This window comes from Taudactylus pleione, unplaced genomic scaffold, assembly GCF_031769625.1.
Source record: "Taudactylus pleione unplaced genomic scaffold, aTauple2 ptg000064l, whole genome shotgun sequence".
Classification (NCBI taxonomy): domain Eukaryota; kingdom Metazoa; phylum Chordata; class Amphibia; order Anura; family Myobatrachidae; genus Taudactylus; species Taudactylus pleione.
The window spans coordinates 15,479,898-15,504,956 of NW_028284466.1; the positions used below are offsets into that span (position 1 = coordinate 15,479,898).

At 38.9% G+C, this 25,059-nt stretch overlaps 1 long non-coding RNA gene across 1 annotated transcript in view; it reads right to left on the reverse strand.

The window, feature by feature from the left end:
- Nucleotides 1-7,093: 7,093 nt before the first annotated feature.
- LOC148534795 (uncharacterized) overlaps nucleotides 7,094-25,059 on the reverse strand; it is a 50,565-nt gene continuing 32,599 nt past the window's right edge. Inside the window, exon 3 of the long non-coding RNA XR_015876905.1 lies at nucleotides 7,094-7,229. This is a non-coding gene — a long non-coding RNA (uncharacterized LOC148534795). The remainder of the gene's footprint in view (nucleotides 7,230-25,059) is intronic.

Sequence of the window (25,059 nt, forward strand, 5' to 3'; positions counted from 1 at the left end):
GCGATTAGAGACCAAGCGCTACCAGAAACACGTGACCAGGATTACACACTTGATTCTGCAACCAGAGCGCGGCCGCGCCATATGACCGGGAGCACACACGTGATCGAGGAACAACAGTAACGAGTGAGGAGAAGATCACCAGCACACCGCAGACGGGCACCCATTACAGCGGAGCAAGAAGCACAGAGCGCTGACAAAAGGAGGAGGGATCCGGCCACACACGATGACAGGAAGACAGGTGAGTCTCTGAAAATGGAGGGGGAAGCCGGATCAGATCGCCCAAGTTCGCGTCCGACGGTTCCCCTCCCAAGACAGGGAAGTGAAAGACTGACAGGTGGAAGTATAGGATACAGTCTTTCAATAGACGTATCACATACTCCACAGTCAGCCCCGAGCAACCCAAGTCCGGAGATCCTGCATACCAGTCTGAGTGGTTCTCCTCCATCTGCACCAGAAGACACCCTGGGCAGCATACAGTACCATCTGCTAACATTATTTATACACCGGATATAAGTACACCATCCAAGAATTACATATGCAGTCTTGAGACAGTGGGACGCCGCTGATTCCATTCTCATTCTGTACCAACATTAAGGATATTGACATTAGTAAATCCACAGCAAGGACTCAATTGCATCGGGCAACACTTATACAACATTTGTACAGTTAAATCCAGTTCTAAGCAGTACCTTTTTATGAATGATTTCAGTTACTTGTGTATCAGACTGATTATGTAAGTTTGTTATATATGTCTTTTTACATTCAGTAAAGCATTTTTTGCACTAAGCGTATCGTAGTCATCAACTTAAGACCAGCAATTTATATTGTATATGCAGGATTGTGACATTGGGACAATTCTACACAAGACCATTATATAGAAGGTTGAGCGCTGTATATTTTTTCTGTATATTGCTATTATTAAGAGGGAAGGACACCCTCTTGTGCAGCTGCTTACCATCAACAGAGGCTTAGTTGCCCAGTGCGCAGTATTATTTCCTCTTATTTCCCTCATCACGTTGATGTAAGATACTTGTCAAATTTAAAGGGTATATTTGCTCCTGTTCCAATTCTGTACATGTATATATGCTAGTTTTATTTAACCAATCACCAATCATTCCTGTTTGATTATACTGTAGTCTTTAATATTAGGGAAAGTTAGCCCCCCATTTCTTTAGATTGATATTTGTGGAGGCTAATTCTAGGTCGTTTACCATTCCATGTAAAATTGCGATATAATGTATTAATTTGCCTTGTATCCCTTTGATTAGGAAGAATAGGGAGGGCCTGTAACTTATACATTAATTTAGGAAATGTGACCATCTTGATAATGTTAGCCCTGCCAAGATAGGACAAAACCAAATGATTCCAACCTTTAATATCTCGCTCTGTTTCTTTAATCACTTCTACAATATTCATCTCATATAAATAAGCAAGATTTTTAGGGAGTTTAATTCCCAAATAGGAAAACTAGTATTAGTCCATTTCAGCATTCTTGGATCTCCCCATTCTGGGCATTTTTCCATAGAATTTAAGAGCATTGCTATTGATTTATTCTAATTGATAGTAAATTCTGATATAGATCCATAAACTTGTAATTTCTCCAATATTGCTTCCAGTGATATTTCTGGTTTACCAATATACAAGAGAACATCATCAGCAAATGCTGTCAATTTTATTTCCTTTCTACCTATGCTTATTCCTCTAAACATTTAACACATTTGTAATATAGTCAATAGGGTATCCAGAGAAATATTAATTAATGTTGGGGAAAGGGGACACCCTTGACGTGTTCCCCTCACCAGCTTAATAGGATCACCTCTCAAGCAATTAACTGAAAAAGAAAAAAAGAGGACTTAGGAGATGTAAACAAAAATTTCACTAGACTAATACATTTTGGATCACAGGCTCTATATTCCAATATTGCAAATATATGCGGCCACATATGTGCTGGTTTTAAAAATAGAGGGTATCCTACCCCTAAGACTGTGCCTGTTAAGCACAATATTTTCAAATGAATTAAGTGGCTGTAATGTTTGGGGACTGAGGATCTTGACTATGTGGATCTAAAGGAAAACATTAGGTTGGTAACAGTGAATTGATGAAATACAAGGGTACTGTACACATAGCAGAATGACCAAGTGTGGGCTTAAGAACCAAAAAGACAAAGTTTAAAAATCAGGCAGGCCCTCCTAAACACCATAAATCAGTTTACCATGATGTTTGGTTTAGTGCATCAAATGTAAAAAGGATGTTGTATCATGCTTTTTAAAAAGTAAAAAATAAAATGGTCATTTTTTGAGATGAGCATAGCAAATATGTAGCTTAGCAGAAACATTACTCAAGGAGAGTTTAAAAACTGTTCTTTAGATGCAGATTCTTTCTCATGCTAAACTTCTCCACTGTGCTACTTCACCACTTTTTAATTCAATTCTGACATGAAACCCTAAGTTAGACATTTCCAAGTACTTACGAATACATTTGCCTGAAAGAAAAAATACTCACCAAATGGAAGAGCACATGGTGATGTCTGTAGTGTCGGCATAATTTGGGATGGATGTTTGTCCCTACTACCAAAAGAAGGAGACTGTGCTGGCTGTCTGACAGTTTGGCATGCTATAAATAACCCTTAAAGAAATGAAATGTGCAAATTGCAAGCCAACAATGTGTTTTGTCAGTTACCATAGCACAATCCTAATAATTGTACTTACCCGGCTGCTCATCACCCTGCCTCAATAGCAGCTGTGATGCTATTTTCTTCCCACTAAGACTTTGTCATATTGGGATAATAAAAGAAATGCATTAAGCAAAAAAAATATTTTTTAGTACCAAAATAAAATGTTGCCAATATGCGTAAGGACATTAGAGCAAATCAAGAGAATGAATCCAATGTACACTGCCCTAAAACAGTAGTAGAGCAGACAATAAACTTTACTTAGTATAGGCCATAATATTTATCCTTTTGCACATGTAAACACAAATGTAATGTCTTTAGTAATGGCATAAACAAAAAAATCTGCCTTTTTCTTTGTCACTAATAAAGTTCATATTTTGTGTTTTTCCAAGCAAGGTACAACATTGGCAAAAAGAAGATTATGGTTGTGTGGAGACATATATTTGCTAACATGACTAATTTACATTTCCAGGTCTGCAGAAAAACACAGGACAGTGTTTTTAAAGTACTATGGTGATTTGGAAAAAAGTACAGTTTGCAAAAAAACGCAATATTACAGTACAGTATATCACACTGAATACATTAAATTAACATGACAAAGGTTATCATTAAGATATTACTCACTCTGTTTGGGTGGGGCATCTGTGTTGAGCAGAGCCTGAACCACTTCTGGAAGGATGATGGAGTTCAATGGCTCTTCATATTCCAGCTGGACTTGCTGAAACAGTCTGCCTCTGGCATTATGCTTCCATGGCCATTTTGTGTTTGACCCACCACTTGATGTCGTGAAAGCACTTCTTGCAGATATTCACAGTGTTCTTCAGATTCCCTGAGCAGTTGACCTCCTCCAACATCTTCTGGCATATGAGAGAATTATTGCAATTCCTTGTGACCACTTGTACTTGAGGCTCAGCAGTCTAATAAGTGGTCATAGTGCCTCATCACTCCTTTTACAAGGACCACATTTTCTTTAAAGGCAAACTCCACATTGCGGTCACACTTGGTCTCGCCCCTGACCACAAAGCCTTCGTCATGATCCTTCTCCAACTCTGACTCCACCAGAGGCTGCTGCACAGAAATCTGCTCCTCATCAGACTCCATCTCCCCAGCTCTCTTGCCACTACTCTCTTCCTCCATCATAACACAAAACACTGATAAATAAATAAAATTAAACACCAACACCACCTCACACACACTTGTCACATACACATCACAGACACTCACAAATCATTGTAAGACAAAAATGTAAATGGCACAGGACCAAAAAGAGACAGACTTTTAAACCTAACAAGACTACAGAAAAAGGCAAGACAAGTTACTCAACCAATCAAAAACAATCAATTAGATTCTCTATGTTACAAAATTGAAATACAAAATGTAAGTAAACAATATTCTTCATTAATGTATGATTTGAGGCGAAATACATGTCTGTAAAAAGGTGTGAATACCCCCTAATGTTTTTCAACTGGATTTTTCTTTTAAAAAAAAGTTGATTGAAAAGTATAATTTTCTTAGTTACTTCATAGCTTTTCATAGGTAGTTAATTATTTTTTGAGCTTTTGCACAAAAATAATGTTTCTTGGTTTGAAATATGGCTACTCTATTTTGTTTACTGCAATTCCACAAATTATTTTTATATATCAGTAATTTCCACTGAATCATATTGTGTACAATATTAATTATTCTAGATTTCTTTTTTTATTTAAATCCTTTTGTGAAAATAAATTAATAAATATATTTGTGTTCTGAGCATGTACAGATACAATTCCTGAAGGATATTCAGATATTTACTTTCCATATTAAATTAATATTCATAATATTTTTTTCAATTTAAAGAAATGTTAATACAGTATATTTTCCATTTTAACAGGAACAATTTACAGCATTAATATTTTAAAGAAAAACATTTCTGTAATGCTACTAAATATGTATGAAAGATTTAATCTCTGAAAATTGCCCATTCTCAGATGATTTGTGCTAAAACAAAACAGTGTGGTTTGGCACTCCCAGACCTTAGTAGGTATCAAGAGAAGTGTTGTCTTGTTAATATTAGGAACTGGGCACTCCAACCTGCAGTCAATAGTTGTGTGGCCCTTGGGGTAGCAGCTTGCACTTGGTACACACTGGTGCACCTCCTGTTAACACGCCCCTTTCCAGCTCTTTGAAGCACTCCTTCATGACAGCCTCATTGCTGGTTTTGGATAGGTTACTTTTTCAGCTGAAGGTTGTCGCTCTCCCTAATATTAATATCTCAATGTTTGCTTTTTCTAAATGAATGCATATTAAATTGTTGCATAGGCTATTTCTAACTCATAACTATTTACATACTATGAAGCCAACATAGTCAATTTTTTTCTGGAGGAATTATGGGGAGATCGGTAATGTTTTTCATGTGTTTTGTCCATTTCTTTGTCTACCTTTTGGGATGTTGTTTTTATTCTTATTTATAAAGTACTGAGGCTATTTTTAACTCCTGGTCCTTAACCTGCTTCCTTATCCTCCACCCTGCTCTAGTGTAGCCTCTTTAGAGGTATGTGTTAAGTCATATTTTTATAGCAGTATGGGCTGCTATATCTCAATGCTGAAACCAGTTATTTCCCCTTTACTTTAGTTGCTTCTCCATGAATAATTTCACTTTGAGAAAAGACAGCTAATGTTCCTTATTCATCTTCAGTTTCCTATTCTATAATTTTCATCCATGGTGAAAGTGCTATATATATACAAAATTTTATATGTCCAACCTACAGTACTTCAATTTAGTTTGAATGAAAGCAAATCACCTTGACATGCTGTTGGTTGTACCTGATTTTTTAATATAATGGTTGTTGCTATCCAGACTGTTATCTTTTCTGTTATGTTATGTTTTGGACTTATGATATGTCCCGCCTTTTCCTGTCCCCTCCCTTTTTTTCTTTCTTTACCCCTTATTGATACAGATATGTCCTCAAACACTGTGACTTCAGGCAAGCCAAACAGCCGGCCGGGTCCTTAGAAACTCAGTCATGCTGAGCATCTATCTCAAAAAGTGTATCTTATTCACATAAATAAACCAACTGAAATCAACAAGACTACTCTACTAAAATGCATTGATCAATTTGGTGTGCAAAATGTATGCATCTGTGTGCGAATGAGTCTGAATCTGTATATGAAGTGCAATGATGCAGCGGCCATGGCTTTTTCTCATGTAAAGTTCAGTTGGGCTTCATCTCTGAATTTGTATGTGTTTAAAATGGTTAGACCATGTAATTTTGGTATTGTTACCACTGTTCTCAACTGTGTTTATTGTACATGCAGATTAGCTACAGATACAGTTAGATAAAAAAAGAAGGTAGCTACGTGGGCTGATTATCCAGACACTGCTATAGAGGAAGGGGTTCCTTCCTTCCTTTTTCTCCATGTTGAATGCAGCATGTTACGTTTGCAGCATGTGTTTGATCCTGTTCATACATAAAGAGTTACTGTTTGATAATACTTTCTGCTGCTCCTATATAGCATATCTGCTAACATAAACAAATTCCTGTGCAGATACAATAACAGCACATCATATCTTGTAGAGATGTGTGCGGACCCTGTGTTTTGGTTTTGGCAAAACCACACTCAAGTGTTTTGGTTTTGGATCTCTTTTTACATTGATTAAAAACAGCTAAAATAATGTGTCCTCAAATATCTTTGCTGCAGTTGTGCCAAACAGCCCCTCTCAGCACACCAGGTCCCATGAGACTCTGCTAGTGCATCTTTTTTTTATAAAAACAGCTAAAATCAGGTAATTTGGACCTGTGTTTGTACCTATAGTATTATTAACATCAATAAAATTAATTTCCAGTTATTTCCACTAAATTTTAACCACCTCACAGCACCTGAAACCATGGATGGGATGGACTTACATGCAATCCAAATTCTGGTTTATAGATCAGAGTTCTGAACTTGTCAAGAAGACCAGATTAAGGTCTTGATTCTACTCAGTGCCCTAAAATGATTGGAGCTGGGACTGAGTTTAACTTGGAACCCCAAAGTTTGGGTGTGTTCGGTTTTCAGCAAAACAAACCACTCATCTCTAGTATCTAGTACACTTTGAGTGACATTTTACTGTATTTTGACAGATCTGTACTTTTCTCAATAAAAACTATTTATGAAAAAAATCTATATATTTATATAATTCAGTTAACTCCATTTGCATAGTAAATTCCCAGAACTATCTTTGAAATATCATGATCATGAATTGTTGCAAAATACGCACACACAGATTCATTCAGAATCAGGAACAAAAAGCTCATAAGTCCATGATTCTAAATAAGTCTCTCCTTTATATCAAAATTATCTACTTTTAACATTTAAGTAAATATGATGCAATTCACACATCTACAGTATGATTATATGTTGATATTATTACACCAAAGCAAGTATTCAATTTATGTGCACAAAATTCAGTGTTGACTGTTTTGCAGCAATATTCTTGCATCATCTAGAGAAGACAATATGTTTCTGCATGATCTTCTTCTACACCAGATTTCTCTGTCTGTGGTGCTAGCTTAGAAATGTTTATCCATATGTCATTTGCCTGTGGGGAATAGCAAAAAATAATAATAATTACATAATTTCAGATTATAATTTATTTCCTTCTACTGTTCTAGCAAGACTATTAAAACAGCTAACTCTCTCGACTGTTTCGAACAGCTAGTTTGCATTGAAAACTTAAAAAAAATCACACAGTTCCTGAGCCTGATAAAATACATAACATTAACAAAGTTATTATTACTGTTATGCCATCTTAGTCATACATGCAAACTGTAAAGACTACAAATGTCTAGATATGATAAATAAAAGCTTTCATTGTGGAAACCTATAATACAGTCAACAGCATTCTAAATCATTATTATACATACTGCACCACCCTTCATCAAATTGACCTCCTGTGGTATCACTAGTGCTGGGCAAAGACCATATTGTTGGGTACATATAAGTCATTATATATTTATTAACAGTTATTTATAATAGTGCATAAATATTCTGCAGTGCATTACAGAAAATATTTGGCCATTTACATCAGTCTCTGCCACAGTAATGTTTACTATCTATATTCAATCCCTACCATATAGTATGTACACACACATAGAGTACACAATAGTGGTAATTTTTTGTTGTTAGCCAATTAACCGCAAAGTATATGCTCGGATAATGGGAGGAAACTTGAGTATCCAAGGAAAACCCACAAAAGCACAGGGAGAAAATGCAAACTCCACACAGTTAGGGCTTTTTTAGAAATAGAACCCAAGAATTCAGTTCTGTGAGGAAGTAATGCTAACTACTACAAAATAGTAATTGGTGGCATAGTGTTGGCCACACAGGGTAATGTATACTGTTCTGTTAACCTATACTTGTCTGTCTTTCTATCTACTTCTTACAATTTTCATAATAAATTTTCTCCAGTTAAAATACACTTTTCCATTACCTTTATTCTTCATGTGTGCTAATTTATAATTGTTTTTGTAGCCACTATTTTTGTTTGCTATCATAAACAACATATGATATGCTTACATGCAAATGTTAGTAACTTTAAAGTATATGGTAAAATGACAAAAAATGTCCCTCTGTGACCTACATTATCCATAAAAGCTCCTATGCAGTCTTTATATTAATAGCTTAAATTTCACTAACTCATTATGTCATAATCTCTTCAGGATGGCTTTATTTTTGTAGCTCCCTTGTCTCAGGAATTCTGGTAAAGAAGGGAAGCTAACTAATTTGGAAAGAGCTGCTCAATGAATGAGCTACAACCTTGACTGTAATGAGTTTTGCTGGGGCCATGTGCCACTGGTCATTTGTACCCAAGCAATTCCCCTTCTTCCCTCCATAGCTTAAATGAATCTGAAAATTATTAATTGTTGTGTTAAGATACCAAACAATATCATTGTACATATTTTCATCCCCTTAGCACTATGTTATGGTGTCATGAATATATTTACAGATGTGCCCAAGTTCATTGTGACTGATCTCACCACAAACGTGCACGTAGATCCCGCTATGTGCCACGATACCCTATCGTCCCCGATTGCGGGAGTGCATCTCCATTCAATCCTATGGAGACGCAAATGCGCATCTTTGAACGCGGAAGTCTGTCTCACATCGCGCATGGCACAATTCACTTGTGCTACAGGCAAGGATGTAGCTGGGCATATCTGTAGTACCCATTCTATACTATTGACAAAGGTGTTTCCTCATCTAAAACATATATTTGCATAAAAAGTTATTAGAGGGGTATGCACATAAGTAACATATTGGGAGTAGCATTATTTGCTAAACATAAAGCAGTGTGGAATAAAAACATACTATAAAACCTCTACAGCAAATGTCTTAAACTTAAAACAGTGCATGTTTTTCATATATCCTGAAAGAATCACAAGTGAAATAATAAGCTAAACCTGTGGATCTTTTAAAATGTGTCAGTGAGAAATTAATACACCTATGCACCTGGTAGATGACCTAGAATATGTGAACTGTTTGGGATCCTGAGGACCAAGTTTGAGAACCAGTGCTCTACAACAAAGAAGACACCACTATATTGCACATTCATATGATGGCTAAGTTGTAACTTGGTTTAACAACTATACTCTTTAACATTTGTAACAGTTATCTAGTATCTTACATATTTGAAGAAAATAGATTTGATATTTTTAATTGTAAGTCCTGTTACAGAACCTACTGCCAATATAACTGACCTTCCCAATGTTGAGGACATTTTTATAAATTTTATCAGGTACCAAATTGGTTTATGTGAGTTTTCCACAACATTCCCTCAGTAATTTTCTTATTCAAAAATTCCTTCTTTAAGATTGAATAAATTTAGGGGGCATGGCCTGGCAGCCATTGTAGGTAGATGTGCTAACTTAGGGCTCCTGGCTGACAACTATATTAAGCCTATTCCAGGGCCAAAACTAGGATTTTTGTTACCCAGGGCAGGACAAAAATGTGGTGCCACCCCCTCAAAAAAAATATTACAACATATAGGACAAAAAGGATGTGTGTTTTTGTGAGACAGTAATGCCCCTTACAACACATTATTCCACACAGAAATGCCCCATATAACACATTATGCCACAGAGTAATGCCCATTACATCACATTATGCCACACAATAATGCCCCTTACAACACATTATGCCACAGTAATGCCCCTTACTACACATTATGTCACAGTAAGGCCCCTTACACATTATGCTACAGTAATGTCACCCAGTGGCAGCAGCCTCCTCAGAATTGAAAGATGAAACACTATTAAAAATTTACTTTCACATTAAAATGGGATCTTCTAGTAAGACAGCTCCCTCTTTTTACCTGTTCAGGCCACATTTTGGGTGAGCTCTGGTGGCGCAGGATGGTATGGGGATGCCACATGCCAGGGATCAGTCAGCACCATTGTCATTCTAATGTGGGGCCTGTCGCAAACCAATTGGAGTTCACTGATCAGCAGCTGCATCTGACTGGCTGCCAGTCTGCAAGCTCTGATTTGCTCTTGACTGGTGTTACATTAGACAGACAGAGGTGCTGTGTCTTTCAAGCTGGGCTGCAGGTGGCTGCCTGCAGGTCCCAGTGTGCAGCTCCAAACTTACATGTGCAGCTAGCTGGGGTACCCTATTTAGTGTGATGCCAGGGGCACATGCCCCCTTAGCCTCCCTAGTTGTTACCCTACCTATTCCTACAGCCCTGTGACCTCCTCACCATCCCTAAAGTGAATTACCTGGCTCCAATAGAAGGCTCTTGTTGGGAAGTAGAGTCTGTTGAGCCAGGGGAGCCTCCTGTCTCCCTGCAGGTTGCAGCCTATCACTCCCAGGAAAGCCAGGACCTGGATTTTAAAAGGGACCCTGATATCAGTGGCCATGACTCTGCCTGCACCAGCCATCCCTGCTGGATCTTCTACTATCCTGCAGCACCTGAAAAGTGTGGTTCTGCACTTCTGATCAGATGCCCAATCCCCTGCATGACAATAGTGTTCCCAGTCTGGAAGTACCAGCTTTCAGCCCCCTCAGCCATCCACCTACTTGGTGGTCATGATGGACAGAGCATCTCTTGCGGAGGGTACTCCTAAAGCAAAGTGATTGTCGGCTGAACTGTGACCTGTGCCTCCTGGTCAATCTACTGCTCCCTGACTATGGGACCTTAGAAAATCCACACCCTTCTGCTAGACTGTGTTGTGGTAGTGAGTCTTTGTTGGACTTGTATGCTCCAATTCAGTGTCTAGCCCTTCTCCCTAGGCACAGCCTCTCTGTATTGTATTGCAGGGTCATTAAGCTGACTTACCTGCCCTTATTTCTTACTACAGTCCTAACACTGTTTGCCCTTGATAAAGAAACTTGATGGGTATTTTCTTTTCTTCTATTTTGTAAGATTCCTCCTCACATTATCAGGGAATCTGCTCAATAAGTTTATTTTCCTTTATTCATATGACACAGTCGCTCTTGGTTGCTCATTATATTAACATCACACCACAGCAGCATTTTTCTATCTCCCTGTTAGTGCTGTTCTCTATCCCTGTTGCCAAATTATACATGATAACAGACACTCAGACCACTATTTGTATTTTCATTTAACTGTTGTGGGGCTCTCTAACCACAATCTACTCAGTCTCCTTCACCTGCTATATTTAAGCTCTTATTATTTTTCTCCCTGATTTTGCTAGACCTTGATTGCCTGAACATAATGTCACACTAGAAGGCACACCCCTCCATCATCTGGGTGTTGCTACCCCAATATCTTCTCCTGATGAGTACACTTTTTCTTGCCCACTCATTTCATATTCCCTCTTCCCCTCACTTGGCATATATATTTGCACCATTCTCTCCTGTGGCCCCATCCCTGGAGTCCACATAGGCAGAAATATACCACCAAGATGCCTAGGCAAGGGGGAAGTGACCTCAGAACACTTCACCAGAGAAACAAAATCTTGTCAGCAAAGGGGTTGTCCCTCCCCTCCTCTAGGCATCATGGACAAGGATGGCTCACACTCAGGATATAGTTAAAAGACCGATGGCCAGGAAGCCATCTGTCAAAATGCCAGCATCTAAATCCCAACTTGGGACCAAAAACAGGCATGGAAATGCCGAGGCCTGTCTAGATCCTGATGCCAGAATCTCGACAGACAGCTTCCTGAAAGATGGTAAGCTGGCCACTGTTAGCTCATACCCATGGGCGGGGTTAGGTTTAAGCACCCCTGGTGACTCTTAGGGTTAGGCACCCTTGGGGAGGATTAAGGATAGGCTAGGGGGAGGTGGTTAAAGTTAGGCACCACTACAGGGAGGGTTAAGTATAGAGTATGGGGAGGAAAGGTTAGGGTTAGGCACCACTGGAGGGAGGGTAAGGGTTAGGAACCTCCCAGGAAGGTTAGGGTTAGGCACCACCAAGGGAGGTTTAAGGTTAGGGGGGATAAGGGTAGGGTTACATACTTACATGCCCCTATCAGGATATCTAATGATCAGGCTTCTGGCATCAGTATTTCACCTTGCAGCTATTCAGCCACTGTGACTTCATACCCATTCCCTTGCACTCACCTGTCCCTTCAACCAAAGAGGATATCTTAGCTCTCCATTTTCTTCAAGGACTCTCTCTAAACTAAACTCGACAAGCAGTTACATCCATCAAAGCTGAAGTCTCAACCCTTGCCACGTGAACCACTAAACTTGAATCTCACCAAGGGTATCCTGAAAGCCTTGAATGAAACTAGCAGAGACCAGGAAGATTGAATACATTTGCATCTAATGATTTTCTGAGTGCATGGCATACATTGTACGCTGCTCAGACATTTTTACAAATGTATTCATGAGATAGCAATTTCTCTGTTGACATATAAAAGGATATTTCATGGTGGTAACTGGGTGGCAAGGATGTGAATGCACATAAGAGAACATCTCAAGGAGTGTCATGGGCATGTATCCAGAGTTGTTTGCTATTCTAAGTTGTACATATGTACACTGCTAATTGTTCACCGGCATTTAGTATGGAGTAGTTGTAAGTGCAAATTATAATAATGATGGTTGCTCTCATGTATGGAAGATGTGTATGAATAGCAATGTTCGTATAAGGTCACATTAGCACTCTTTTTGCAATTCTTTCTCATTCTGTTCGCAGTGTGCAGCCAGAGATGTGTTTGCATTAAGTGTGACCCAGAATCAGGCCCAGTGCATTCATAAAATAACTGTAGTATTTATATTTTACCAAATTTGCCCATGTAGCTGGTACTCCTCTGCAGCAGTTTGCCATTTTAGGAGCAAATTGATTTTCTTATACTTCAGACTAGGGATGTGCGCTGACCCCGTGTTTTGGTTTTGGATCTGTATCTCCTTCAAGGTTTTGGATCTGGTTTTGGTTTTGAAAACCACCCTCAAGTGTTTAGGTTTTGGATATTGATTTTTTAAATAAAAAATAGATAAAAAGTTTTAAAACAGCTACAATCATGTAATTTATGCAATCCTAAACCTGAAATTTGGATTTAAAATCCGGATGCGAACCGCAAAAAGATCAGAACCGTGACCCAGATTTACCCAGATCTCCTCAGGAAATTAGAACCGTGACTCGGATTTCCCCGGATTCACAAAACTCGGGTGGATTCGGAATTCTGGAGAATCCGTTTTTACTCAGATTCAGACTCAGTTACATTTAGAAGTGCAAATGTCAAACATCAAATTGAACATGGTAATCTATTAATGTAGATTTGTCATTCCCTGTTGTTCTATGTATGCGTACATAAAGACAACTACATAACAATATCACATTGGTAAAGTATAAAGGGTAATAGGATTTTTTTTCCTTTTGATTTGAGCAGATTGAATAACATCCAATATACAATCCCACTTACCAACATATATAAGTTTACTTCAAAATAAAAGGGTGGGGGAACAAAACAAAGGAAGAAGGGGGAAGGAAAGTACAGGGTTTGGTAGATCAAATACCAAGGTGAAATATAAGACTGTAAAACTTCAATGGCCAGTTTATACTTGAACTACCTGAAATAAGTTTACATCTGAGTCCTAAGTACTATAGCTTTATATGAAGGAGATGACTCAATTCAATTGAGCCAAGTTGCAACACAATCTGAGTTTCTCTAGAGCGCTATAAAAGATATCCTCCATGTTTATATAAAAATCAATTTGTGGGCTACAATCCCACACTGAGGGAGCTACCACTGAGTGCCAGCGTACTGGAACAACCACTCCAGCTACATTACTTATATGCTTAAAGAGTCATTTCCTATACTGGGAAATAGGCTTGCCTGTATACTAAAGTAGCCAAAATTCTGGTCATGTTGGAAACCTGGTAACCCAGAAGTTTGGAGGCTAATGTTATAATATTGGACCAAAAGGGTGATATTAGGGGCAGTCCCAACATATATGTATCAGAGTACCTTTATATTTGCCACATCTCCAACATAGAGGAGAAACGGAAGGAAAAAATGTATGTAATAGCACCGGACATCTGTATCATTGTGTAAAAAGCTTCTATTGGGTTTCCACGAATTGTATACAGAAGTGATTTGAAGGGCCTTCTCCCAACATATATATATATATATATATATATATATATATATATCCACAATTTATAAGATCCCCATTCTAAGCTTCACAAAATAATGGGTTATCAGGAAAGTGGCCATATATAAGAAATTGGAGATACATGAGATAACATGAGTGGGGTCTGAAGAGTGAGCACATGGTTTCAAGTGTTGTAAGGTCTTTACAAAATTGAGCAATTCCTCCCAAAAAGGAGGCAAACTGGTGAACCTGGAAATAAAACCAGTAATCCCATTCATGAATACTGGCATACGTACGTAAGTCCAAACAGGACTTAAACACACAGTCAGCAACCAAATGTTTAAGCCTAGTAATGAATACCTCCCTACACAAAGATACAGTCCAACCTGAAGCACGTAGAGAAAAAAGAGGATTATCTAAAATAGAAGTTAGAGGAGATATTATCGAAGAAATTCCTGCCTAAGGTGCAATTTTTTCAATAACAATAAAGTGGGCCCTACAGTGGGATGATCCGAATTTATAATTTTGGAGCACCACAGGACATTGTGAAAACAAAGATTAGTAAAAGGAGGATTCCAATTTTACCGACTGTTTTCTCCCTGGACTCCTGGACCTATCCAAAATCCAGTGTAAAACAATAGCCTGATAGTAAGCAGAGTTCATGGGTAATTGCTGGCCACCCAGCATTTTTTGCCTAAAAAAGATGAATATGCTTAAATCTGGGTTTCCTTCCCCCATACAAGGTTTTGGATAACCTTCTGTGCCTCTGCCAAAAAATAAGGGGGGAGTTTCAAGGGTATTGCCTGTAAGCGGTACAGGTGCCTAGGAAGTATGTTAATTTTAACAATATTTATTCTCCATAACCATGAAAATCTCTGTGTAAGCCATGGAGTTAATTCCTGCTGTATTTTAGCCAGGAGAGGTGTGTGATTTAAGGTTATAGTCATATTCAGATATTTTGGAATAAGTATACCTAAATACTTAATATGGGAGGGATGCCAGAAACACGGGAAAGAGGCAATCATAGCAGAGACAGTGTCCATTATGGCAGTAACATTCAGAGTCATGGCTTTCATATAGTTAATTTTAAATTTAGTCAATTGACCAAATTGCTCAAATTCAGCCATGAGGTTTGGCAGAGAAGTCACTGGGTTGGTAATAATTACCAACAAATCGTCAGCAAAAAAGGCCAAGTGGTGATCCCTGGTTCCAAATCTCAACCCAGTAATGTTGGGGTTACCTCTAATTGCACTCACCGAGGCCTCTATACATAGTACAAAAACCAAAGGTGAAAGAGTACAACCCTGGCATGATTCATTATTAATTTCAATCTTGTTGGATAATGTCCCATTTATTCTGACCATTGCTGATGGCACCTGGTATAAAGAGATAATCTTCTGGAAAAATACCTCACCTAGACCCCCACCATGAAACCCCAATCCACTCAATCAATAGCCTTCTTGGCATCTGTGGAGAGAAGCATCATGGGGACAATTTTACTCTGTAAGTAAGCTATCAAATCAATCACTTTAGTAGTGTTATCCCTTGTCTCTCTAGCTGGGACAAAACCAATGTGGTCAGAGTGGATGACTCTCTAAAGCAGAGGTCCAATACAATTCACCATAATTTTGGCATATAGTTTAACAACAACATTTAAAAAGAGAGATAGGCCTATAGCTGGCTGGAAGACAAGGGTCCTTAACCTCCTATGCGATGACAGTGATATGGGCACCAAAAGACTGATCAAAGAAAGGGGAGAGTGGAGAGACTGCATTACACACCCTTAATATAATAGGAACCAGTTTTTCCTTAAAGGCTTTATAATGTGATAAAGTAAAGCCATCAGTGCCTGGCTCTTACCTGTCAGGGATGATTTAAGAACATCCAACAACTCACCCTCTGTAAAGGATTCATCCAAGCTTGTGCAACTTCCTCAGGGAGAATAGGGAATTCAACCTCCTCCAGGAACCTTGTAATTGCAAGTTCATGATTGGCTTGCTCAAATGCTGTATGGTTTGATGTCAAATTATATAAATCCAAATAATAGTTATAGAAGACCCTAGCAATTGCTCTATCTGTAACATGAATAGCACCAGTAGAGTCATTAATTTTACATATATATGTAAGGCACTTCTGGGCCCTGAGAGCCCTTTCTAAAATCCTCCCTGGTTTGTTACTCAACCTGTGGTATTTATGGTGGCAGCGTTGATATGTTTGTTGGATCCCATCATTGAGCATGCTATTTAAAGAGGTCCTAACATTTTAGACCTCTACGTATATGCAGGAGCAAAAGCACTTTTATGAGTTTTTTCAAGGACTTTTTTTTTTTTCAATTGGGCATTTCTGCACTCAGTTTTTTGTTTCTTAAGAAAATATCCAAGTTGAAAACACTTGCTCTTAACAACACACTTATGTGCCTCCCAAATCATAACCGGCGATATATCCACAGTATTGTTCAATGAGGTATATTCATCAATAATCTCTACCAATTGTGCCTAACAAGTTGGGTCCATAAGGAACTGTTCATTGAATCACCAATGCCAATCACATGCTGGAGGGTGATGGCGATGTAAGACAGGGGTAATCGGAGCATGAACCCACAATCTGTCATATTGTCATATCTAAAAGTAAATCTAAATATGAATGGCTCACACAAAATAATCTATACAAGAATATGAATTATGTGGGAGTGAAAAGAATGTAAAATCTCTATCTGCAGGGTGTAGCAGTCTCCAGGTATCAACTAATTGAAAATCCAGTAGAATTGAGTGAAATCTCCTGGCTACTTTAAATGTAGTCCTAGTGGTCCAAGCTGAAGTTTCTAAGGGGGATTCAAGTGCCCAATTAAAATCTCATCCTACAACCAGGACCCCTTCTATATGTGTCTCTATTAATTCCAATGATTTGCAGAGAAAATGGGATTAATCTTGATTAGGTAAGTATACATTAACAAATGTAAATCTTTGATAAGCTATAGTAGCCTTAACCAGTAACCCTCTACCATCCCCAATTGGTATATCTGTAACATCTGAAAGTTTAAGGTACAGTATTTAGATAAAATATGGCAAATCCCTGAGCCTTAACACCAGAGAAGTCATTAAAGTAGACCTGAGGAATGTGACAAGAGTGGATACCTGGAGAGAAACCCATTTTAAAATGTGTTTCCTGCAAAAACATAACATCAAACCCATCAACATGTAATAAATATAATTAATGAGACCTCTGTTCATGGATATTTAGGTCTTTTATGTTATTAGAAAACAATGTTAACTTTGCCAGAGAAAGGGTATTACCAGAGACGTCCACAGAGAAACTAACTTCCAACCATCCACTGTCAAAATACAATCCTAGAGTACAAACTTCACCTGCAGGAAAAATGGTGGAACAAGATTGAGAGGGGAAAAACACAAGGGTATATAGGGAAATACAGACAAAAATGCACAGGGGAATAATAGTATCAAATTGTAAAGATCAATAACAAAACATCTCCTCCCACCATGTGAAAATACATGTAACATAGAAAACAAGTAAAGACAGAGTTACTCTGCAGTGAAAGCTATGGGAACCCGAGATGGATCTGCAATGCATTGGTGTATAAAGTGGAGTAGTATAGTCTATGACATGTGTTAATATATTTTTGTATGCAAAATGGGTTTAAATGCACTTATAGAAATGTCAAATGTCTTAACCTTTGGAGACAAACTGCACGTTAGACATCCTCACCAAGGGATGGATATGATAATTACCCTAGCCTGGCAGTGGAGGGTTGGGTGTTGACTGAAGAAGTATTTCCTTTGAAATGCAGGCTAAGGAGCCATTGTGTGTCTGTGTACAATACCAAGCAAATTTGTAAAAGACAAGTTGTTTGTGTTTAGGAAGCTTCTATGTTGTGTAAGAGCTTAGAAGGTGTTAAGACTCAGAAAGCCCAAACTGGTTTAGTCATAGACATGCGAAAAGACGAATGCAATAGGAATTTGCATTATATTTACATTTTCAGAAACAGTATATGCTAGCTCAGTTTGTTCTTAGGAAACCAAATGTTTTTGGGTGGTATCAAGGAAATTGATTTCATTTCTGTGAAATGTAAGACATATTTATTTATGTTTTGTGAGATAGCCTGATTGGCTAGAAGGAACCCAGGGCGGACTTACCCCCTGTGGTAATGTGTATTTGAGTGGCATAAAAGAAGGCTTCATGTTTGGTAAAATTGTAAAACCCTGTAACTTCTTTGAGCAGAAGAACTGCTTGATAAAATTTCTTGTATGCTATGTACCCCTTCATCCGGAAGGACAAGTCTTTTTAAAGACCACTGAGCAATAAACATCTTGCCTTTACTTCGAATACATCTGTACCCTGCGACCAACAGAATTGCGCCAAAACGCTATTCCATTCTCCTGCTGTTCTGGGTAAAAGCTCAGCATCTCCAAGTTCGAGCCCTCTGCCAAGCTACTGTGCAGACCTGGTCCATTGCGAGGGATCAGGTGGGAATAGCTGACACCAAACATGAGGTGTGTCTGCAGTTAGTCAATGCATATGCAGCAGAGCGGTTCCAGGTGCTGAGGTAGGAGCCTGATTGTATGTAAAAAGTGGTTCCAAGCGCCACTGAAAGGAGCTTGGTGGTGGCAGCTTCAGTAAATGCCCACGGCGCAGTGGGCGGAGTCAGTGACAGGTGGTCACTGATGTGAGTGGGAGTCCAACAGCACTAACCCGTGACCAGGGCCGGCCTAGCCTTAAGGCGTCTGGTCACACACTGCTTAAAATATGATTGTTGAAATGTAGGTATGAAATATGGTTAATAATTTAGTGTGTAAGTATATAAATTATCTAGTGTTTGCACTCTCTACCTGTTTAAATGAAAGGCAAATAGTATATTAAATAATAAAATAAATTAAAGAAAGAAGTTTTATTGGTCTCAACAATTCTAATTTTGTATGATATAACATTGTATATAAGAAGGCTATGATTCACTAAGAAATTCACTAAGAAGTTATGCTCCTTGCAGGAGACATGACAGCATGGGTACCTACTTACAGCCACATCTCCTACTAGTGAGGAGAAACAGAGATGTACTGGCCAGGCCATCACAGAAGATGTGCCCTGCAGCAGCACACTACAGGGAAGCCACTGGCAGTTAAACAACTTTTCCATCTAAAGGCCCCCATATATCATCAATCTTGAACAATTTGAAGATTTGATGCCTGACTTTAGGATTTCCCAATCTAGCAATCTGCACCTGTACATACAGATCTTTTCCAATGATTTGCAGATCAATTTCAGCAAATACAGATCTGCCAATCTTGAATGTCCCATCATTTTACTACTAACAGTCTGAAAATCTGCTGATTATTACCATACACTAGCAATCTGCAGCCCCAATCAATCTGTGAATTCCAACATGTTGGACAACCTGATTTATCAATTCAAATCACTTTTTGGTTGAAATTTGAGATCTGTGTGCCCCATGCATTGCAGATATTTTTACACAATCATCTGCAAATTTCAGAATTGCCACAATTGATTGCTGATGTATGGGGGCTTAATTAGGAACTGTTTTTCAAATCTCAAGTCAGACCCCTTTTCCACTGTGGCTCTGATCTGAGTTATTCCCGAATTGGCACTGTTCACACTGCACATGGGTGAACTGGAACATTTCTCTTGGAGCTTGGAGATGATGGAGATAACATAATCTCCAAGAGCAAAGAAATCTGGAAGTCCCAATGCTGTAAGCATAACCTGGTTTACCAGTTTGCACTGCAAGGTTACACAGCTCATTCCGGTGTGAAAGCCTGCAAGCTACCCAGGTTTGATTGGTAGGTCACTTGACCTGAGAATCCAAAACTTGCCCCTTTTACACCTAGCAGCAACTCAGGTTAACCCTGCAATAACCTGGGTTTTAGCTGTGGTGTAAAAGGGGTATCACTGGGTGCAGGGGGAGGATCATGCACCATATTGTAGCTATATTTTGGCAAGACATAAACTAGAGGTGAATTGTGGATAAAATTGAGAGAAATTTATCTATACACATTTGACAGATGTTTTGGTCAAAAGTGAAACATGCTTGCCAAATGACAAATTTGCTCCAACATTCATGGAAAAGTTAACACTATTGGGCTGAATTTAAGTCAAATGCAAAGTGACTGTAATTGCATGTAGCCGTGGAAACTAGATTTACTACCTCATACTAATGGGAGATACTTTTCAACTAATGCGTGGGTTTGTGCACGTGCAAGCAGAAACCAGTGCCACCCAATGATTTAAAGCTAGTTGACACAATGGTTGCCATTAGTATCTGTACTTGCACCAGCCCTATGCCTCCCTTCCTTATATGCACATCTCAGAATCGCTTGGAGCCCGCAGCACTCCCATGTATCTCCCACAAATCAGGGTGCTTATATATGATCCCTTTGTCACCACCCAGTTCCTGCCTAAAAATGCCATTTAGACATAAAGACAGATCCGGCCAAGTTCCATCCAACTCAGAATAGGAGGGAGATACGTAATTATGCGTATATTATTTTCTGTGCATGCACTTCATGCAAAAACTTTCTATTTGTGTCGATGCTAAGAGATCAATACAACTCAGTATCAGGCCTTACATGTGTAAGCCTTTACATGTATAATAAAATTTTAAAATCACTGTTTTGTAAAATTTGGACTTAATTCCTATGGGTTGTAATTTTTTTATTCTCTATAAATATTTGTTTTGTATAAGTAAGCACCAAAGAGTGTATTGTTAGTTTCTGACACCTGTTTGAACTAAAGAATGCTCTTTTGTTTACACATCTCCCATAACATCAGGGGCAATTACTTAATTACCAAGTTAATGACCTTATTTGCTTGTGGTGTGAAAGTAATTTATTTAAGTATGTTCTGGGATTGAAGTAATTATCTTCATGCAGATGATAAAAATATGTTTGGAAGGCATTCAAAATTATAAATACTTTTATGGGAATGAATGTAAGTGGAAGAAACAATAATATAAGATATACAGTACACAGTATATAATAAAAGAAAATGTATAATTGCTAGGATTGCATAAATGTATAAATTCAAGAATTAAGGCAATTACTTGTATATTCATAATCATATACAATCAATATCAACTCTTTGTTAGTGGATAACATAAGCACCCTGTTAGTGGATTACAGAAAAACTATCTGACAGATCTTACAAGAAGCATCTAAATGTAGGTAAGCTTGAAAAACCTGACTTTGGAAAAGCTAAATATAATTTTTCATAATAATAGTGTTTGTGTCTAGGTGACAGCACAGCAAGGAGTTAATGAATCAATGTGCAGTGGAGGTAATTTGAAATATTTATTAATCTAAACACAGTATAGACAAATAAAATAAAATAAAATAGGTTTAAATATTGTGATTAAAGTCCATCTATTGCAGTGACCATATAAGTCTGATTGGTATAGAACAGATACTTCAGTCTCTGGCATGCCAGGATAGAAATAAGTACTGGGTAAGTCACAGATAAAATTTGCAAATCACAGCTCATCAGCTGGAAAGATTATATTGTAGCAAAAGTTCCGGATCTTAGTTTGGCAGTTTCCGATGTTGAATACAATGTATCAAAAAGATGTAGGTGGATACATGTCTCTCCTACCTTGTCTTCCCAAAGTCCTGAGCTGTTCTGAGTATATACTCACCACATGTCCGAGTGGCTATAGTGCTGTGAATGCCACCCGATCTCTAGCTTCCCCTCCTGTCCTCCGCTCGCGTCTTGAGATGTTTAGGCTTGCTTGGCGGGTGTTTCCGGCAGTGAGCGTGCACGCTGATCTCCGTCGGAAAAAACTGAAGAGTGGAGTCTGTGAAGCAAGTTGAGATGGGGGGAGTGGCCAACGCATTTCACCTGCTTGTGCTTGTGCGGGCTTTGTCAGATATTGGGTGGCATTCACAGCACTATAGCCACACGGACGTGTGGTGAGTATATACTCAGAACAGCTCAGCACTTTGGGAAGACAAGGTAGGAGAGACGTGTATCCACCTACATCTTTTTGATACATTGTATTCAACATCGCAAACTGCCAAACTAAGATCCAGAACTTTTGCTACAATATAATATTTCCAGCTGATGAGCTGTGATTTGCAAATTATATCTGTGACTTACCCAGTACTTATTTCTATCCTTGCAGAGACTGAAGTACCTGTTCTATACCAATCAGACTTATATGGTCACTGCAATAGATGGACTTTAATCACAATATGCATTTGCTTTGATTATTTTAACCGATTTTATTTTATTTAATTTTTCTATACTGTGTTTAGATTAATACAAATTTCAAATTACACCTCCACTGCACATTGATTAATTAACTCCTTGCTGTGCTGTCACCTAGACACAAGCACTATTATCACATACCTCTATTTTGGTGACAATGGGAATAGTCACCTGTGTCTAAAGCTGCAGCAGGAGTCCCTACCCTTTAACCTAAATCCCCAGGAGCGCACAACACCACCATACAAAACTAAACAATAATTTTTTATAATGTTGTTGTTTGGATAATGGAGAACCAATGCTAAAGCTGACAGCCATTAGACCCAAAGACTACAGCAAATTTTTATATTAATGTCTGCTGCAGGTGGTTTGGGTATCCCTGTTGTGTTTTGAGGGTTTAATAGGTTAGATATCCTATTATAGCTGTATGTAGGTGTTAGGGTGGGTATTAAGGTTTATATATAGTTGGCACCTTCTTTGAGGTATCTTTGGTGCTGAATTTGTCAGGAAGTACATTGTGTCTGCTCTTCTTTATTTAATGAGTTATTGTATTGACTTTTAATCAGTATCTGTATTTGAGTCTGTCTTTGTCATTTCTTAATACTACCCTATATCTGTCCTGTCTTTTATTTCCTGTACTTTGTTTATTTTTCCCACCTTTTCTTTTGAAGCATTTATCTTTTCCTTTTCTCCTATTGTGTTCTTCCCTACTTGTTTCTTTTTCTCATACTTACATTTTAAGGATTCCCTGTCATAACCACTTATCCTCCTTCTACTTTTAGGAAGTGTCTGGGCCTTGTTTTAGGGTTACACTAATGGCTTAGGGTTACCACATCTGCTTAGCCAATACTGAGCCACCTAGGGACATCCATTTGCAGATACAGTAGCTAATTTGTAGCAGGTAGCTGTAGACTGCCTTTATGGGCCATTTCCTGTATGGGAGTGGCCTGGTACATGTGCCAAACAGTGTGTGCACATTTGACCTGACCTCAGCTGTCATCATAGGTTGCCCACTTGGCATGTGCGATATGGGATTAGGCATGCATAAGGCATAGGATTGAGGGTCTCTGGCATGCCTTATATTTGGTGGGGACACACCATAGCATGGTAACCATGCAGAATTAGGTGCAGCAGTCCAGAACATGGTGCCCAGACATATTTGTACTGTTAATATGAGAAGGAGTTTGCAGCACTGTGACTCATGTTGCTCTCACTGAGTTGCTTAAACCTTGTGTTTTGACTAGATATGGATATATCTGGACCAATTTGGGAGCATTTTGTACACTTGCTGTGCAGTCCAGAGCTATGGACACCAGTGCTCATCCACACATGGTTAGAATGGCTCCTGTGGTGACAACAGTTACAGGGTGGGGTGCAGTCTTTCACAGTGGAACAACCAGAATGGTGCAAGAGTTTGTTTGATATCTTTGATTCTGGGTTTTCCTGTTTTGTGGATGTGTCAGCTAAAGTAGGGATTTCTTTGTACTACATTTGTGCCCATGACCACTGTGCTGCCCACCGCAACTGGTTTGGTTGCTATGCATCTCCCCAGGCATTGCAGAACATTTAAGTGTGGATAGTGACTGAAAGTTCAACTGGTTTCGGTTTTTGGGTTGAGCATTTCCCAACCCTGTCATTCCTCCTCCTGCTGTGGGGGGTACTGCACAACAGGCACAATATTTGCTGGCCTTGCCCAGTGCCTTGTTTGTAAAGGGAGCATCCAATCATCCCTTGACTTTTCAGAGTCTGGAAAACAGATTGGCCTAAGGACATGTTTAATCTCAAGGATGATGTTTTGCATCTGCTCTTGGTGTCATCTTGTAATTGGACTGGTGAGTTGCCAGAGTTTTTCCTTGTTGTCTGTGATGTTTTCAGGGGAAATAATTCCTTCACATTTAGTGTTAGCTCTAGTGGTTCTGGTTACCAAAATATCAAGGTTGCCAGGTTAGTCAGGTAGCAAAGGTATTTTAGGGCCATAGTATGCATACTAGTAGAAGCAGAAGTGAGGATGCTGGTGGTTGTCCTGTGGGTGTCACAGACTTGGGGTTTTGAGACTGTGTTCCTGGTCTGGGTCTTGGACCTGTATTATTCAACTCAGATGCTCTCTGGAGGAGAATTGGTTTGATGAAGTTCCTATGTATGAAAGAGTAAATAGGACTAAATGGAAATTATGAGTGCATGCCGTTAGATGGTAGAAAGCTGACGACAGCACAGAATTGTGCCAATGTTGCGGCAGTAGCCATAGATTAACAGTCTAGAATTTGGAAATGGCTTTGAGACCCGATGGTGGCTGATAAAGTGATGGTGGCACAGGAGCTGTGAGGTGCAGCTAGGAAGCCGTATGAAGAATGGCGGTAGCACAGAGCTACTTCAAGCGGCTGGATAACCATATGGTGATTGTGGATAGCACAGAAGCTACTTGATGCAGCTGGAGAGCTGTATGGAGATTGATGGTAGCTTGGAAGCTACTTGGTGCGACTGGGTTGCCATATGGAGATTGATGATAGCTCAGAAGCTACTTGGTGCAGCTGGGTAGCCATATGGAGATAGATGGTAGCTCAAAAGCTACTTGATGTGGCTGGAGAGCCACATGGAAGTTGGTGGTAGCGCGGAAGCTACTTGGTGTGGCTGAGAAGCTGTAAGAT